General features: G+C 39.2%; 1 protein-coding gene and 1 non-coding gene across 2 annotated transcripts in view; both read right to left on the bottom strand.

Moving 5' to 3' along the window:
- GALNTL6 (polypeptide N-acetylgalactosaminyltransferase like 6) overlaps positions 1-15456 on the bottom strand; it is a 1248724-nt gene that overhangs the window by 339364 nt on the left and 893904 nt on the right. The gene's annotated exons all lie outside the window — the stretch shown is intronic.
- Positions 14149-14210, bottom strand: LOC133775503 (U7 small nuclear RNA). Its single transcript, XR_009868247.1, has one exon. It is a non-coding gene; the product is annotated as a U7 small nuclear RNA (small nuclear RNA).

Here is a 15456-nt window from a genome sequence, read left to right on the forward strand (position 1 = left end):
TTCGCCTATCCAGGAGGTAATAAGCTTGCACCAGGATGTTAATTAATATATTAATACAATGTGTCCTACACTGAGTCTAATTATAAAACATGTCTGCTGAACTGTTTTGCAACATAGTTGATTCACATTCTGGTACAAGCTCCTTATTTCGTTAAGGACCTGATTTGGAGGTTTGGCCACTGATCTTCCAGCCATATTTGAGAAATATTGACATACAGCAGTGTTTCTCAATCTAGGCACTTTTGACAACTTGGTTAGCTTGCTGTTTGTAATGTGGGTTGTCCTGTCTAGGATGTGTGTGGAATGGTCACCAGCATTCACAAGCCAGTACTCACTAGATACCGCTGGGGAACCTGTAGTTAGTTGTGACAATGAAAAGTACCTCCAGAGACTGCCAAAGGTCCCACAATGTGGGGAAGGGACAAGACTGCCCCAGTTTGTGAACCACAGTTTCTTAATTCCCCATGTGATCTTTGTTCATTTTCCAAAGCTTTATTTATTTATTTGAAAGAATTACAGAGAGAATGGTAGAGGGTGAGGGGGCAGAGAGAAAAACAGAGAAAGAGAGAGAGATCTTTCATCCACCGGTCTACTCCCCAGATGAGCACAACCAGAACCAGGAGCTTCTTCCAGGTCTGCACGAGGGTAGCAGAGGCCCAAGCACTTGGGCCATGTTCCACTGCTTTTCTCAGGCCGTTATCAGGGAGCTGGATCAGAAGTGGAGCATACTGCACAGAAACTGGGTGCCCAAATGAGATACTGGCGTCACAGGCAATGGCTTTAGCTGCTAGGCCACAGTGCCAATCCCTCCCAATGTGATCTTTCTATTGTCACTATTAACAGTATCTGAATGCTAATCTATAGTTAAATCACTAAATATCAGCAATTATTTGGGAACTCAGTCTGTCAGTAAACAATTAGCTTATAAAGTAACAGAGTGTACTTTTGATGGAGCAAGGACAAAAGCCCTAAATGTATTTTTGTCTCTTGCCTGTGTGGCTGAGCTGAGAGCATTCTTTCTCAAAAATGCCTTATCTAACTTTCAGCTCGCCTGTATGCCTGCATTCTTTCTCACATGCAGTACAACCCCACCCACAGCACTTTAACTGCAGAGACTGAGACCTTACTACCCACCCACTCCTGTCTGTAAAGACCCCAGCCTGAGAGAGGGGGTGCTCTCTACCTTCTAGGGTAGTGAGTCCTCCTCGCAGGTTTTGAATACACTTGTACTGGCAGTGAGTTCCTGGTCTGCCTCTCTTTTATCCTGTTTTGACTACTCTTTGTTTTCAATATTAAAACCTGACAACTTTATTCAGAAAACTTCACAAAGTCATTCCTGCTTTTTTGCATTTAGTCTATAAGTGGATGTAAGACCTGGATATGTAACTGAAAATGGATCTAATAGCCACAGGATGATTGAAGTAGCAAATGAATCCGATCCCAGGATTTAATTAGAAATGTTAATTTAAAACGCCCATTTATGATTCCATTAACTATATACTGAAATGTAAGAAAATACGTGCTTGAATAACTGGTCATTAAATACAAAAGACATGTTTCCTTTCTTCTGATTGTTTATAAATAACAGTCGTAACAAGAACGTGATTCTACTACTACTTTGTATTTGGAGACTAAGCTGTGCTTTTCAAAATGCTTTCACATACTTTATGTCCTTTTGTCATTAGTGGGATATCTCTACTATTTCTAGAACCAGCATGTGTGTGTGTGTGTGTTGGCCTCTCTCATTATAAAGTGTACAGAACATAACATTGACCATTGACTCTTCTATGTGCACATATATATATATATATATGCACACACACACACACACTTCAATATTACTTCCTGTCTACCTCCATAAAAGGCAAGTCTGTATTCAACCTGATAAGAGTCAATCTAAGTAATAGTAGAGCCTAAGAAAAACTTCCAGGTTTCAATAGCTGATCCACCAAATTTTTTTTGGTTAAAATAATTTTACATTCTACATAAATCTGAAACCACAAAGTCTTAATGGATTTTGTTGACCTTTTATGTAAGATTTGATTAGTTTTACCCCTTTCTTAGGGTAAATGTCAGACTTAGAGTTGTCAGATTAAGCAGTGGTAAAAAGGGGAATATTATGGAGAATCAGAAATATCAACCTGAAAGTCAGGTCCTTCAAACACACAACATTTTATATTTAATTACATATTTTTATGCTAAAATACAATAAGTGCAAGCCCTTTATCATGTGTTCTATGATAGTATAGCCTTTCTACTTGCTCATTGATGCCAGCTGGATTCCCCAAACTTCCTTTTCTTTATCCTTTGTCTTTCCTGAATATTCAGATTCAAATCAGTAATTTTAAGAGATCTAAGTATTGCCGGTGCCGCGGCTCACTAGGCTAATCCTCCGCCTTGCGGCGCCGGAACACTGGGTTCTAGTCCCGGTCAGGGCACCGATCCTGTCCCGGTTGCCCCTCTTCCAGGCCAGCTCTCTGCTGTGGCCAGGGAGTGCAGTGGAGGATGGCCCAAGTCCTTGGGCCCTGCACCCCATGGGAGACCAGGAGAAGCACCTGGCTCCTGCCATCGGATCAGTGCGGTGCGCCGGCTGCAGCGCGCCTACTGCGGCGGCCATTGGAGGGTGAACCAACGGCAAAAGGAAGACCTTTCTCTCTGTCTCTCTCTCACTATCCACTCTGCCTGTCAAAAAAAAAAAAAAAAAAAACACCCCAAAAAGAGATCTAAGTATTGACTTAAAGGTTCTTTCTGCAATCTACTGAACTGTAACCAAATTAATTTAATTTGAATGGCTCCATTGGCTGAGCTGTTTTAAGAGTTGACTCTCCTGAACTGAGTTTCCCAATTCTTTATCCACTTTGCACATCCTATTTTCGATTTCAGCACCTTTTCTTTTATTCCTTCTTTGCTAAATTAAGTAGTTATTAGTTTAGAAGTAATGATTGAAAAGAATTTCAGAATTTAACAATTCAAATAACTAGAAGAAAATAGTCATTTAATAATTTTTTACACTTGTGCAATTTATGAAGTTACCTACTCTGACATGTTGGGCTCATCTTTATTTCTAAAACTTTTATTTCTTTGAGAGAAAGAGAGAGGGAGAGAAAGAGAAAGAGAGAGATAGATTGATTCCATCTGCTGGTTTGCTCCCCAAATTCCCTACAACAGTTGGGGCTAGGCCAGGGTGAAACAAGAAACCCAGTGGCAGGGACCAAGTACTTGAACCATCACCTGATGCCTCCAGGGTCTGAGTTAGCAAGAAACTGGTTTGGCAGTGGAGCTGGGACTCAAATCCAGGGACTCTGATATGGGATGTGGCCAAGCAGCATTTTAACTGCTGCACCAATCACCCTGTCCCAAGTTTGGTAATAGTCTAATTTTGTTCCAGAATCTACACTCTGGCCTCAGGGCAAGGAACAGACTCCTCTTTGGATGGTCTGTCTGCTTCCTCCATGGAGATTTTCTACCACTGGCCTTGCTATTCCCTTGAGAAACAGAAAGGGGAGAACATCATGGATGAACTCCGAGGGGCTGCTGATTCAGAGAGGGAAAACCAATGCAGAATGAACTAACATACATCTGACAACCCCCTCATCCTTCATTTCCAACCTTACCTCATTTAGTCTTTAAAAACAGGTGGCAGCGCACCATGTAGCAAAACATGACATAAAATAGAATTGGTGTTCACTCTATGCTGTTCAGTTGTGTAATTTACTATCTGGTTTTCTTTACTGACTGTAATTTAACAATGTATGTGTCAAATTTTAACTCTGGAATGACTAATACAACATGTATTATACCTTTTCATATAAAATTTTGGATTCTAAGCTCATATTTTTTGTATGTTTAAATAAACCTATACAATAACATTCATTATTTATGTCCAAGTGATACTATTTGTTGAAGGGAGGAAAGGGGAAAGCAACTATGTATTTGTTCAGACATTATTGTGAACAAAACACAACTCAAATGCATAATATTTTTTATTTTGCTCCATGATGCTTGGCAGATTGCAGTGGGTGGGCATAGTTCCCACTGTCATCCGTCCATGTTAACAGCTGTGTCTGAAGTTACATGTTTCTAAGCCTGCCTAGTGAAATGTGGCTATTTGTATTAAATCTTTCTTTACAATATCAGGCAAGTATCACAGTTATCATGAATGTTATTTGTACATGAGGCTAAAATCAGTGTATTTACTTGCCTAAGTGTGTATCTGCATGTCTGTGTGAGTTTGGCATCAATGCCCTTGTCTATCCCCATCATTCTCCCTGTCTTTAATTCTTTAATGAAATAGAAGTCCTGTAGCATCTCTTAAATGCCTGATTGAGTTAAGCACTAGGGGAAATATCTGGTAGCCCTTGACCTGGATCTCAGCAAAAAGGTTGGAATTATATAAAGGGTAGTTATGTGGCATAAGACAGCTTTTACTTTCAACCAGTTGGTTTCAGATGTGTGCATACAAGGTGAAAAAATGGCACATTAAGAAATATGTTATTATGCATATAGAGCTGGAAGAGAAAATCAAGCAGAGTTTCCTTCTCTGTGCAGCTGGGAGAAGAGGCAGTTGAAGCATAGAAGCCTGATTTAAGTAAAAAGTGCTGAGAGGAGAGGAAGGTAGAAGGAGGAAGATGAGGAGAGATGGGAAGAGATTAAGGATGACTTTAAGCATGGTCTCTGTCCTTTGTTTTATTCTGGAATGGCTCTCTACTCTCAAACTTGAGTCTAACTGGAAGATCTGCTGTTCAAACAGCTAATGCTGTTGCATTATATAAGCACAGATGAAAGAGGAGGATAGATGGGATGAACTTGAGACCCCTTTAGGAGGAGCAGGTACAGGTGACAGATGGTTAGGCCTATGCAGACTCCCTGGTTTCTGACTTCAGGAAGACCTAAAGCTAGTGAGTATATTTTCACATTACTTTATGATAAAAAAAAATCTGTGAGGATACTTTGTGGATGAGATTAACATGTAAACTGGTGGATGATAAGTAAAATTGCCTTCCCTGTGGGTGGTTTTCATCCAACAGTTGAAGGTCTAAATTGAACAAGAGTGATCTCCTCCAGCAAGAAGGAATTCTGCCCACAGAAAGGGTTTACACTTGACCCTGCAACATGGACTTTTTGGACTTGCCAACCTGCAGGATGTCATGAGTTAACCTTTAAATTAAATCTCTCTCCATATACAAGTATTATCATATATACCTCCAATTGTTTCTGTTTTTCTTTTTTTTTTTTTTCTGGAGAACCTTGAATAATACAGAAGATAACCCTATAAAACTTATTATAGAGTTACCTAGAGGATAGAGTTACCTAGAGAAAAAAAACCTGAAACTTAGATGCACAGATGTTATAACATTTAAATATAAATTCTCCCAGAAAAAGATGGGGAGCAGTGTGGACTTCCCAAGACACTGGCATATTGCATACTGTAAATATTCTGATATCCCAGGTAAGTAGATATTTTCAGTTTACAGAGAAATTGAGTCAGAGACGATACCAAGGTACTTCATAGAGTTATTGGAAAATAGAATGAAAAGATAATTAGTTGAATTCAGATTTTTTTGTAATTGTATTTAAGAGGAGCATTTGAAAAGCTTATGAGAACACATACTATGAAAAACACTATTCATGAATTTTGGTATTTTTTTTGCACTAAAAGAAGTAATGTTTTAATTTTAGTTTTCTGTGAACTTTTTGAAGTACTTTTGTATAATCTGCTCAAGGTCTTGGTGCTGGCGAGTGACAGAACTGAGAGTCACCATGTATGTCATTTAAAAATATATGTTCTTTATACTTAAATAGCTTTTTTTTTGAAGTTTTGCTGTTTAGCACCTTTTAACAAATAATTATGATGGTTAGCATTTATGCAGTGCTTTGCTTACAGTGTATCAGCCACTATTTAAAAAACTGTAACTCAATGAATCCCCACAATAGTTCTATTTTACAGATGGGACAGACACGAACTTGTTTTTTCATTTACATCTAATGGGGCTATTTTATGAAGAAAAGATGGAGAAAAGAAACTCATATCTCTTTAAAGACTATTAGAAAACCTACTTTTTCCATTACACTGTGTCTTCCCATAAGAAAACGAAAGTAGTCTTAAAAATGTATAGCTGGAAAGAATGGTAAATCAATCATCTGGCATTATCGAATCTACTTAGTTTTTGAAAACAATTAATGATACATTTATCTATAAATTCTCTTTTCTTATGGTACAAATAATACATATTCAACTGATATTAATATTTTTATAACCTAATTACATATTCACTCAAACAGCCACAAATCTACTCCTCCACACCTATGCAGACATTCATATGGAAAAATATTGATTGTTAGGCCTAATGGTCACCCTTTGCTCTCCTTTAAAATGAAAGAATTGATCACTCTTCTCTTGAAACACTGCCCTGTCTTCCAGGGTATCACCAGCTCTAGTTTTTTTTTTTTTTTTTTTTTTTTTTTTTTTTTTTACTGCTCATGAAATTTTGCTTCTCCCAGATCACTTTGCCCTTTGAAGGCTGGACTGCCTAAGCACTTGGTCATGAACCTCCTATCTTCCCCATTCTTTCTTCAATGTATTTATCCCTACGAATGGCCTTAAAGATCATTTACAGTCTTGCTTACCAATGGTGATATGTTCTGAGAAATGCATCCTTAGGTGATTTTATTGCTGTGTGAACATCATAGAATATATTTACACAAACCTAGATGGTACAGCCTACTATGCACCTAGGTGAGTATATACTATAACATATGCTGCCCATTGTTAACCAAAATATCATTATGCTGTGCATGACTGTATATGTTGACATTGCATAAATCTCTAGCTTATCTTTGGCCCTCTTCAAGCTTGAAGTCCAATTACAAATTTGTATATATAACTACTCTCTCTCTCTCTCTCTTTCTTCATATATATATATACATATATTATATATATATTTCAAAACCTGGTAATCATGCCAAAATTCAGACATTAACATAGTCAAAAGCAAACTTCCTTCTAAATCTATTCCTACTTAGTAAGTGAGAATTCTACCTGTCATTCAGGTCAAAGCTCTTGAGAATCATCTTTCAACCCTACCCTTTTCTCCCAGCACACACCCAATTTTGCCTCCCTTTATTTCGTATTGAATCCAGAAGCATCCATAAAATGCAAATATTCTTCCTTCATAAAATAGCCGCAGTTCAGTTAACACTTGGGATGGCCACCTCCTAAGTCAGAGCTCCTTGTTCAAGTCCCACTCTTTGTTCCTCCATTTCTGATACAGTTTTCCACTAATATACACCCTGGGTTATAGTAGATGATAGCTCAAGTACTTGGGTCCTTGCCACCTACGTAGGATACCCAGTAGAGTTCTAGGTTCCTGGTTTTGGCTCGATACAGCCCTGCCTATTGCAGGCATTTTGGAAATGAACCAGGGCATAGAAAGTCTGTTTCTCTGTCACTGTCTCTCTGCCCGTCAAGTAAAATAAAAATAATTACACAAACATATAAAGTGCAAACTGAATGTGTGCCATACCTCACCTATCTTTTAAGGTTTCTTGGCTTACTCAGAATAAAAGAAAAATTCCTTTCAAAGGGATCCGAAACTTCAAAGTATTTTTTTAAAGATTTATTTATTTATTTGAAAGTCAGAGTTACACACAGAGAGAAGGAGAGGCAGAGAGAGAGAGAGAGAGAGAGAGAGAGAGATGTCTTCCATCTGCTGGTGCACTCTCCAGTTGGCCTCAACGGTAGGAGCTGTGCTAATCTGAGGGCAGGAGCCAGAAGCTTCCTCTGGGTTTTCCATGTGGGTGCAGGGGCCCAAGGATTTCGGCCATCTTCCAGTGCTTTCCCAGGCCATAGAAGAGAGCTGGATGGGAGGTGGAGCAGTTTGGACTTGAACTGGAGCCAATATGGGATGCTGGCACTGCAGGCGGCAGCTTTACCCACTATGCCACAGTGGTGGCCTCAGGACTCCAAAGTATCTTAACACACTCCACTCATTTGTTCTGCTTCAGCCACAGCGGCCTCCATGCTGTTCATGGAACCCTTCAGAGAATCTTCACCTAACGTATATGTTGATGCTGGTCTAAAAGCTTTTCCCCAGATAATGGGACTTGCTCTCACAATCATATGACCATTATGTCTTTGATCAGATATCATACAAGTGATTTCTGATTACTTTTTTTAAAATTTAGGGGTGACATTGTGGTATAGCAGAAAAAGCTATTGCCTGAGATGGCATCCCATGTGGGCACTGATTAGGGTCGTACCGGATACGCTTCCAATCCAGCTCCCTGCTGGTGGCTTGGGATGGGAGCATCAGAAGATGGCCCAGTGATTGGGCCCCTGAACCAATGTGGGAGACCCAGATGGAGCTCCTGGTCCCTGGCTTTGGGCTGGACCAGCATGGCCATTGCTGCCATTTGGAGAGTGAACCAGTAGATGGAAGATTCTCTCTCTCTTCCTCTTTCTCTCTCTCTCTGTCTCCCTCCCTCCCTCCCTCCCTCCCTCCCTTCCTCTCTCTGTAACTCTTATTTTCAAATAAGCAAAAAAAAAAAAAAATCATTTAAAAATTCAATCAGGGCCGGCACCATAGCTCACTTAATTATTCCTCTGCCTGTGGCGCCAGCATCCCATATAGGTGCTGGGTTCTAGTCCTGGTTGCTTCTCTTCCAGTCCAGCTCTCTGCTGTGGCCCGGGAAGGCAGTGGAGGATGGCCCAAGTGCTTGGGCCCCTATACCCGCATGGAGACCAGGAGGAAGCACCTGGTTCCTGGCTTCGGATCGGCATAGTTACAGCATGGCAGCCATTTGGGGGGTGAACCAACAGAAGGAAGACCTTTCTCTCTGTCTCTCTCTCTCACTGTCTAACTCTATCTGTCAAATAAAAAAAAAAATCAGTCACACTCCCCCTACCATACATGTCCTACTTCTCTTCCTTGACATATTTTACCCTATAGCACTTAATTTAACATACTCTTCTTTTGTATATTTGCTTATTAATGAGGACTTCTCTCTCTTTTTCTCTAGCTTGCAAGCTCAATGAGGGTAGATACTTTAACCCCTCACCCCCACCCCTACTATTACATCTCCACTGTAAGAGTGCCTTATCTTTATAGTGGGGGCTTAGTAAGTCTTGTTGTGAGTTCCATGTTTATTGAATAAATATTTAGCATAATTGTGATTTTACTGACTCAATTCTTTTCTCTTTTCCATCACTAGAAGCAAATTATTAAAGCAAAACAAAACAAAATGCACCTCAAAATCAAATTTGGTCAGATTTCATAAGCTTAGAGTCAAAGTAGAAGGAAACAGATAATTTTAGCTGATCAAGTTAAAATAACTTGAGTGTTCCATGTCCATTCTAGAAATACTTTATTTATTTTTGAATGCAGAATACTATTTTGCTGTTGACATTGGGTAGAAAAACATGATTTATAACATATCCATAGTATCCCATCATATATGACTTAACTATTTGATTTTACCGTTCTCCTGGACAATGATGGTTTGCAACTTTTTATTAGTATAAATACAACTCTCATGGAAATCTTTATACTTACATTTATTTTAAACAAATATCTGATTTTCTCATGATAAATAGATGTGAATCAAAACATGAGAACATTTTGCAATTGTTCTCATGTTTTGCCAAATTGCTTTCCAAAAATATTCCTTTAATTTTCTCTTCCCAACAGTGAATTAGAGGGATCCTTTCCCTCACACCATGCCAACAATAGGAATTATTTTAGAAAAACAATTATTACCAAAGGTATGGGTAATAATCTATTATAGTAATTTACACTTTTAAATTGTTGGTGATGTTTAATGGTTCTCATATGTTTTTATTCATTTTAAGTTTTACTTTTTGAGTTGCCAGATTTTCCTTTACCTCTTAGTATTTACATTTATTATTCTAATACAAATGCTCCATCAATAAACAAGTGTGTTAGTGCTTTGCTGATGATTTGTGGTGCAGCCATTATTTTTTGATCAATTGAATTTATAAAGTTCCCTTAAGTTGTGTATATTAAGTCTGTCTCCCTCTGCCTTTATCGTTTCTTGGTTGACTCTCACAGTTTTATTATAATTTTCCTATTATTTGAATGTTTTAAACATTTAACTCCATAATTCATCATGGTTTTATTTTGCCATTGTACAAAACCATCAATGTGTCTTAAGTTGTCTTAAATATCCAGTTAGGGCTCTATTTTGTAGTGAGCTTTTGCACAGCTCTGAGCATAGGCAGGAAGGGCAGGTTGTCTGACTGAGGGCGCTGGTTACTGACAACACAGGCACTTCAGAGAATAAACACATCAAAAACAGAGTTTACCTGCTGAGAGTCTCTGAACCATTTATTTTATCTCCCGACTGAGCTCAGCCTCAGCTGTTTTCCCATAGGCCCCTTTGTTGTATGCTTATTAAAGGAAGATCATGGCAAGCAGACTGGCAAGAATGAAGACCTTTCTTTAGAAGCAGTTTTCTGAAGTAGGGGATGCGACATAAACTTTTTTGACTGACTAAAAGCATTCTGTGCTAAGGCATCTTTTTGACTCCCTTGCATCCCTCTTTGTCACCTTTCCCCTTTTCAGAACAGGTCATGTCTCTGAGCACTATACAGTCTTGCCTGATCTGTGGAGGCAGAGAATCCTAGGACACTGGTAGGCCTGGAACTCTGCATGTGCGTGGGAGAGAAGGGACAAAGACAGTTGAAGGAGAGTAGGCTGCAGGTGGTCATTGCTTCTTTTGACTAGGGGCAGGGAAACATGCATGTGGGCATGAAAACTCCCAGTGCATAAAACGTGAAATAAGGTCTATTGGGTATACATAATAAAAGCCAAGATAGGAAGAAGATAGGAAGATTTTTCTAAAAAGTATCATTTAGAAGAGCTTATATTTTTTTCACCTGAAGAAATGATCTGAGCAACCACTTAAGGTAGAAGGTAAGATCTCTAAGGCATCTCAGGTAACAAAAGATGATGTCTCAATTTCTCTGTATGGTAAAGAGGTGGAGAGTTTGAAGGAGAGCTAGCTTTGAAGAAAGAAATGTTGAATGAGGATTGTGTAGGACAGTGTTATGTATTTTGTGCTCTTCAGCAGAAGCTACAAAATTAAGATATGCTCAGAGTTAGATGTTTTGTTGAAACCACTGAAAGGATAGTGTTCTGTTCGAACCCACCAAGAACTTAAAAAATAATTATGGATAAAACCACATAGGGCTCACTATATAGTTTGCTATGTTTGGATACTTGACATATTATTAACTCATTCATTCTTATCGCTGCTCCCTTCCCCTTCCCCAATACAGTTGCTATTTTGAATATTCCCAGTTTGCAGATACAGAATTTGAGGTAGAGTCAGGTTAAGCCATTTTCCAAAGTGGCAGAACCAAAATTTGAGTTCAGGCCATCTGGTTTTCAGAATTGCTGCTCTTTGCTAAAAATGCTACAGAGTCATTGCTCACATATTGGTAGAGAAATGCCCAGCTGTCACCTATACTACAAACCTTATAAATGCTTCTACTGAAAATCATATTTCCTTATGATGGAGAGAACAGTATTGCTTATCAAACACTAGCCTAGTGTCAAAGATTCTATCCTTGACCAAACTTTAGCACTCTTCTCAAGTAGACCTCCATTTTGGCTGCCCTTTTCCCCTTCTTCTCTCCCCTTGTTGAACCTGCATAGCCCAGTTCTAGCAGGAATCTTGCTAAACCATTTGACAGAGAATTTTCCCACTTTGATATCTGATTACCTTGGACTGACTTCAGCAATAACACTGTTAAGCAGACTTGGTGAGAACCCTCTATACCTGATGCCATGTCTTAGTTATTTTCCATAAATTGATTCCTTCACTGTGCTTTCTGGTTATAAATCTCCAGGCGTCGTTGCTGTATTTGGCATTAAGACTATTTCAATGGTCTTGACATCTATCACAACAGTCCTGAATAAAGTCTTCCTTACTGTTTTAATGTCAAGATAATTTTGCCTTTAGCATCAATTAACTAAAATGTTTTGAGAATGGACGTTATGATTAGTTGAGAACAGATTCAAGCAATTCATTCTACTACTACTTTAGTAATTTTAGTTATTCCTTGATGAGTATGCTGGATATAATTTAATTTTCTATCTTTTGTTGGTAGTGAAGAGATGTGGCACATCAGCAGTAGGACTCTACACATGATTTTAAGAGGTATGCCAGCAGAGCAGAGCTGTGACTGCTGAGTTATACTAGTTTGATCCTGCTATCATAAAATCTCCATATCTACTCAGCAGGATCTTTTGACCAGATTTTTATTTGTTGGTTTTTTTAAACTTTTATTTAATGAATATAAATTTACAAAGTACAGCTTATGGATTACAATGGCTTCCCCCTCCCCCCATAAATTCCCTCCCACCCGCAACCCTCCCCTTTCATGCTCCCTCTCCCCTTCCATTCACATCAAGATTCATTTTCAATTCTCTTTATATACAGAAGATCAGTTTAGTATATATTAAGTAAAGATTTCAACAGTTTGCCCTCACATAGCAACACCAAGTGAAAAATACTGTTGGAGTACTAGTTATAGCATTAAATCACAATGTACAGCACATTAAGGCCAGAGATCCTACATGATATTTTTTTAAGAATTGATTAATTCTCTTTGAAATTTCCAATTTAACACCAAGTTTTTTTTTTCGTTTTCAATTATCTTTATACACAGAAGATTGATTCAGTATATACTAAGTAAAGATTTCATCAGTTTGCACCCACACAGAAACACAAGGTGTAAAAATACTGTTTTAGTACTAGTTATAGCATTACTTCACATTGGACAACACATTAAGGACAGATCCCACATGAGAAGTAAGTACACAGTGACTCCTGTTGTTGATTTAACAATTTAACACTCTTGTTTATGGCGTCAGTAATCTCCCTAGGTTCTAGTCATGAGTTGCAAAGGCTATGGAAGCCTTTAGGGTTCGCTAACTTTGATCTTATTCCAACAGGGTCATAGTCAAAGTGGAAGTTCTCTCCTCCCTTCAGAGAAAGATACCTCCTTCTTTGATGGCCCTGTTCTTTCCACTGGGATCTCACTCGCAGAGATCTTTCATTTAGGTCTTTTTTTTTTTTTTTCCAGAGTGTCTTGGCTTTCCATGCCTAAAATACTCTCATGGGCTCTTCAGCCAGATCTGAATGCCTTAAGGGCTGATTCTGAGGCCAGAGTGCTATTTAGGACATCTGCCATTCTATGAGTCTGCTGTGTATCCCGCTTCCCATGATGGATTGTTCTCTCCCTTTTTGGTTCTATCAGTTAGTATTAGCAGACACTAGTCTTGTTTGTGTGATCCCTTTGACTCTTAGACCTATCAGTGTGATCAATTGTGAACTGAAATTGATCACCTGGACTAGTGAGATGGCATTGGTACATGCCACCTTGATGGGATTGAATTGGAATCCCCTGGCACGTTTCTAACTCCACCATTTGGGGCAAGTCTGATTGAGCATGTCCCAAATTGTACATCTGCTCCCTCTCTTAGTCCCACTCTTATATTTAACAGGGATCACTTTTCAGTTAACATTTTAACACCTAAGAATAATTGTGTGTTAATTACAGAGTTCAACCACTAGTACTAGAACAAAAAAATACTAAAATGGATAAAGATTTACATTGTACATCAACAGTCAGGACAAGAGCTGATCAAGTCACTGTTTCTCATAGTATCCATTTCACTTGAACAGGTTTCCCCTTTGGTGCTCAGTTAGTTGTCACTGTTCAGGGAAAACAAATGATATTTGTCCCTTTGGGACTGGCTTAATTCACTCAGCATGATGTTTTCCAGATTCCTTCATCTTGTTGCAAATGACCGGATTTCATTGTTTTTGACTGCTGTATAGTATTCTATAGAGTACATGTCCCATAATTTCTTTATCCAGTCTACTCTTGATTTGACCAGATTTTTAAAGGGGAGAAAGTTTTTCAAGAAATCTTACCTTATGAAAAAGCCATAAGATGTTTAGTCATTATAAGAATTTGCTTATAAACAAGTTTGGTATTATAACAGGGTGAGAATGGTGGAAAATAAGGATATTTGATTCTATGTTACCTTAATCCTTGCTCTTGTGTGAACCTTGTATTTTAGCATCAGATATTGCCTAAAGAATGCTTTTTTTTGGGGGGGGGGGTTTCCGGTGCAAACCAGAAAATCTGCTAGACAAATTCGAAAAGAGCTGTAATGTTGAAATGTTTGTTTTAATATTACTCAATTATGACCTTGGCTTTCAGGTTGTATTTTTTTGGCATTGCTATGGTCTGAATATAATCCTTGTCAACTTCACATGTTTAATCCCCTTGGTGATAGCATTTGCAGATGGGACTTGTGGGAGACAATGAGGTTAGAATAGTGAAGCTCTCATAAATGGAACTAGTGCTCTTATAAAAGAGACCCAAGAGAGATGCCTTGTCCCTTCTACCATTTGAGATTACAATGAAAACACAGCCATCTAGGAAGTGGGTCCTCCGCAGTCACCATATCTGGTGGTGCCCTGATCTTATATTTCCTGGCCTGCACAAATGTGAAAAATTAGTTTCTGTTGTTTATAAATTACACAGTGTATAGTTTTTGTTAAGCAGCAGATCTTCTTCCCCAGGAATATGAAGTTGAGAAGTGTCACCTAAAGAAAGAGACTGTTTTGGTGATAGGACACCAGAGAGATTGCCCATTGCATCCTATTAATGAAAGTTCCAGATCTGACCTGGTTCCTGACTTGTGTTGTCTTGAATGTTGTGAGAAATCAATAACCTTCTAAAAATCAAGTTATTATCCTTAATTTAGCCTCAATCAATTTCTTTCTGTCTTTTTAAAATATTTATTTTATTTATTTGAAAGAGTTAGAGGCCGGCACCGTGGCTCAATAGGCTAATCCTCCACCTGCGGCGCTGGCACACTGGGTTCTAGTCCTGGTCGGGGTGCCGGATTCTGTCCCGGTTGCCCCTCCTCCAGGCCAGCTCTCTGCTGTGGCCTGGGAGTGCAGTGGAGGATGGCCCAAGTGCTTGGGCCCTGCACCCCATGGGAGACCAGGATAAGTACCTGGCTCCTGACTTCCGATCAGCGCGGTGCACCGGCCGCAGTGCGCTGGCCGCCGCGGCCATTGGAGGGTGAAAAACGGCAAAGGAAGACCTTTCTCTCTGCCACTCTCTCTCACTGTCCACTCTGCCTGTCAAAAAAAAAAAGTGTTAGAGAGAGGGAGACAGAGGTGGAGACACTCACAGAGAGATAGATATCTTCAATCCACTGATTCATTCCCCAAATGGCTGCAATGGCTAGGGCTGGCCAGGCAAAAGCCAGGAACCAGGAGCTTCTTCCGTGTGTACTACATGGATGCAGGGGCCAAGGAATTGAGCCATCCTCTGCTGCTCTCCCAGGCACATCAGCAAGGAGCTTGATTGGAAGCAGAGAAGGTGGAACAGGAGCTGGTACCCATAGC

This window comes from Lepus europaeus, chromosome 16 (assembly GCF_033115175.1).
Source record: "Lepus europaeus isolate LE1 chromosome 16, mLepTim1.pri, whole genome shotgun sequence".
Lineage (NCBI taxonomy): Eukaryota > Metazoa > Chordata > Mammalia > Lagomorpha > Leporidae > Lepus > Lepus europaeus.